Source organism: Schistocerca piceifrons, chromosome 3 (assembly GCF_021461385.2).
Source record: "Schistocerca piceifrons isolate TAMUIC-IGC-003096 chromosome 3, iqSchPice1.1, whole genome shotgun sequence".
NCBI classification, from domain to species: Eukaryota; Metazoa; Arthropoda; class Insecta; order Orthoptera; family Acrididae; genus Schistocerca; species Schistocerca piceifrons.
In genome coordinates this window covers 769036099-769040787 of record NC_060140.1, presented here as the reverse complement: position 1 = coordinate 769040787, position 4689 = coordinate 769036099, and positions in this window count along the sequence as shown.

Below are 4689 nucleotides of genomic sequence, written 5' to 3'. Positions count from 1 at the left end.
AAGCTGCTTAATATTCTTCACTTCCATGTACTGTTCCTCTCACCAGCAAATAATCTTTTGAATTTTTCAATTCAATAAACTTTACCAACACCCGTACTATTTAAGATATTTTATTTTATTCTGAAAGCAACAAGTTTCGGCTATTCATTTTGCCATCTTCAGGTCCCATAAGCTTTTTTCTAATCAACGAACTTATTGTATAGCGCCATATAACTGAATATCGTGAATTCCAATCGTTACGCAGCTACTTCATACGAAAGTGTGACAGCAGCCTTTGGAAAAGTTTATATAATTGTAAAGTACGTACCAGCCGATGTCCCGTGCCCGTAATGGACCAACAGAGATTGAATGTTCTTATGGGTCAGATATGTGGTAACAGTCTGCTGAGGGACTGAACAGTGAACAAATATGGAAGGGAGCAAGCCGCCTTGCTAGCTGCATCAGCGCTAATATTTCCCCAAATCCCTATGTGCCCTGAAACCTAGCTGCCTTTCCAAGAGAAGAAAAGTGTTTAGCACTTCTTACACTATCCTAGCTGCAGGGTACGTTTGAGAAAGAGCAAGAAGAACACTTCCAGTATCGTAGCAGATGAGGAATTTATCACCATGCAGACGTCTCATCTGCTCCAGTGCCCTGAGGAAAGCAAACAGTTCCCCAATAAATTGAGAAAAGACCTGGGAGCCCTATCCTCTGTTCTTGGTCTAAGAGCTGTTGCAGGACGATTTGATTCACGGATCCAGTTATATGGCTCCTTCCGTGTATAGCGATTTTACGACTATGACGAGTGGGGCTGGAAGATTGCATCAATGTAATGCTGAAACTGGTAGCACATAGAAGTTTATAAAATAAAATAAATTTCTACAATGCATACGGCTATTGGTAAATTATTGCATCAAGAAGTTCTTAGGTTTACTCTCATTTCATTTTCTATACTTTTTCTATACTTATTAGAAAATTAATTACACTCAACAGATATTGGTAACTCTTCTTCTCGTTCATTGAGGATGGCAATGTCATCACTTAACCTTATCAGTGATATGCTTTCACCCTGATTTTTAACCCACTCTTCAACCTTCTATTTATTTCCGTCATTGCTTCTCACCGAAGATTATTCCCCCCACCACGCACGCACAGATGAATAGTTAAGCGTTTACAGATGGTGCAGCACTCTGCTCACATACTCAGCCACGCGCGTACTGCCTCTACGTCAACATAAGGAAGTAACGATCAATGACACAGTTATGTTTCACGTGGACGTTCTACGTAAATTAGAGTAAATAAGAACGTGATAGAGTGTCAAAAAGAGGCAACCGTGTTCTGCTGTGCCCATTGCCATACGGTATGTGAAGTTGCTGATTTTGTTGGTGTTTTGCGGTGAACTGTTCAACATGTTTACAAGCAGTGATGTAACACACGTGGCCACGAAACACGACATCAGGATTCTTGTCGAAAAAAGACCCTGAGTTACGGGGAGTGGACACGTGTTTTACGGATTGTACATAAAAATCGCTTCCAGATCCGACAGAAATTGCTACAGGCAGCCAATGAATGTCCATTCCAACCTCTTAGCGAGAGAAGCATGCACTGAACGTTTGGTGTCGGTCACTTCGCAAGTGGCCATTGCTCACAAGGGTACATCAAGCTACTCATCTTCAATGGGCTAAAAATCTTCGAACAATGTCGGTAGACGATTGGAGGAGCGTACACCGAAGGCCAAATGAAATATTTCATTGGGATGTGTGCAAGGTCAGATTAAAGCCAGATGTGGGTCTATGGTGCTTTAAGGGTCTTTTCATTATCACGAATTGAGCCTGCTCACTGAAATGACCACTGATATGAACCAGCAAGTTTATTTAAACAATCTGAATAATCAGGTGTTGCTTTCAAGTCAACATCTACATCATGAGTAATCTATTTATATCCCTATTTTTCAAGACGACAACATGAAGTTAATCGGGTTGGAAGAAAGTGTGGATGGTTTTCTGAACAGTCCCCCGTCCTATTACAGCTCGATTTTCCTGCATCATCATCTGACTTGAACTGTATAGAAGAACGCGACGTCAAGACCCCCACAGTTTGGTGGAACTGGGCGTCAAATTTTCAGCGAGTGGCTTAACTTGCATACGATGTTCCTGCACAACCTTGTGGGCTCCGAATTCAGGCTGCTAACAAATCCTCGGGATGACTGGGTGTTGTGGTTCAAATGGTTCAAATGGCTCTGAGCACTATGGGACTTAACATCTGTGGTCATCAGTCCCCTAGAACTTAGAACTACTTAAACCTAACTGACCTAAGGACATCACACACATCCATGCCCGAGGCAGGATTCGAACCTGCGACCGTAGCAGTCGCGCGGTTCCGGACTGCCGCCTAGAACCGCTAGACCACCGCGGCCGGCTCTGGGTGTTGTGTGGTGTCCTTAGGTTAGTTAGGTTTAAGTAGTTCTAAGTTCTAGGGGACTGATGACCATAGATGTTCAGTCCCATAGTGCTCAGAGCCATTTGAACCATTTTTTTGCTGACAAATCCAAGGAATGAACTGTACGGCAATAAATGATGCACGTAATGAGTTCTCTTGGGGTGATTTAATTTTTAGTCCAGTTTCCTTATAGATAGGATACCCAGGGGCGAAACACTGCAATCCTGTCTTACACTAGTCACAATCGAAGCTCATCGTTCTTGGTCTTCCATTGTTGTTGTTCCTTCTTGGTTCTTGTACATATTGTGTAGTACCCGTCGTTCCCTATAGCGTACTCCTGTTTTCTTCAGAATTTCGATCTTGCGCCATTTTACAATCTCTGACGCTTTTCCAAGGTGAACAAGCCCTTTAAAGTTGAAATTCTCTCTGTCTTCCTTCCATTATCAAGCGAAAGGTCTGGACTACCGCGCTCGTGCACTCGAAAAAGCCAAATTTTTTGTCATACAACAGTTCCTCAATTCTCTTTTCAGTAGTTTTGTTATTTACTCTTCCCGGCAACTTGGATGCATGACCTGTGAAGCAGATTGTCTGATATTTCTCGTAGCATCATCTCTTGCCATCTTCAGACTTATGTGGATGATATTGTTACTAAAGTGTGATGGTATGTCGTCAGTCTCTACGTTCTACACATCAACGCGAGCAGTCGTTTTGTTGCCACTTCTCCCAATGAGTTTAGAAATTTCGATGGAATGTTATTTATCCGATCTCCTTATCTTAGCTCTTTTAAAACTCTCTTAAAGGCCGACGCCAGCTGCTGTAGCTTAGTGGTTCTAGGGGCTTCAGTCCGGAACCGCGCCGCTCCTACGGTCGCATGTTCGAATCCTGCCTCGGCCATGGATGTGCGTGATGTCATTAGGTTAGGTTTAAGTAGTTCTAAGTCTAGGGGACTGATGACCTCAGATGTTAAGTCCCATAAGTGCTTAGAGCCATTTTTAAAGTCTGACATTAATGCTGGATCCCTTATCTCTTACATATGCACTCCAATAACTTCTTCCCTCACGTCATCAGACAATTCCTCAGCACATACAGCCCTCTGACGTACGCTTTCAATCCATCCCTTCTTTCGTCTGCGTTTAACAGTGTAGTTGCCACTGCTGTATTACTGTTTCCGCCCTTGCTTTCAATTAACATTATCCGTCAATTCTGCGCTACTTGTTGAGTAAATCTTTCAGAACTATGACCGCACTAAGTTGTAATTTTCCACTGTAACATTAACAAAAACCCAATTCTTACCTTACCGATAAAATAAAAAATTACAGTTGCCATTTCTGTATCAGTGCATACAAATACTAGTTCAAGGTGTAGCTCAGAGATTTGTGCTGCCTCAGAAAGCTGTGCTATCGTAATGAAAGTTAACATCTGTAGCTGATGACTGATCTACTCTTTTGCAACTAATAAGGATAACAATCGAGTTTTTGTTAATATGATCGTCCAAGATAACATTGTAGTACGCTCATTGTCCTAAGCGATTTACTCCTTAAATGGCATACTGTTTTAAGAAACAGGCTCTGTTGAGTAATTCACGTTGCGTTCCACGTCTCGGTTTGTTGCCTCTGTATAGCATCACGCGGAAACTGGGCAGACGCTGTTCTTGTTTCAATTTCGTCATAAAATTTGAAAGCCTTTCTCGGTGCTTTAACTGTGACAATGTCCTTAACAACTACGGTCCCGTTTTTCATTCAAGAGACGAAATCACGCCTGTGATTTGTAGAAAATTGGCGCCACCATTTACTGACTAACTTGTTACACGGAACAGAAAAAAACTCATTTTAGAGTTGCGACACAAATTTAATTTCGCTCCGCCTCGGAACGAGACACTTCTAATGTAAGAAGTCGTTCGCTCGAATATTCCGTTGTCAGAAGTAACGTTAACGGCGCTTGTTCGCAAAGTCATTCTTTCGGAGCCGCACGCCGTGCCTGTTTCACGGGCAATCGTTGGATGTTAAAAAATGTGGAGTTTTAATTCCCTTTTCATGCTTCATCTTGTGTCCAATCTACGTTGCCGGGTGGTGAACTGGTGCCCGTCCTCTAAAGAAAATAAAAGCATGTGAAACGCGTCTGCATGCTTCACAGAAGGTAGTATTAGATATTTATTCAAATAATTTGTTTGGTCAATACTTGTAATCTTTTTTGGGGCAGTGATGAGATGCACCTAATATTTTCTTTTAAAGAAAACAATTACAATGATACAGAATAAGCTAATTTACACAG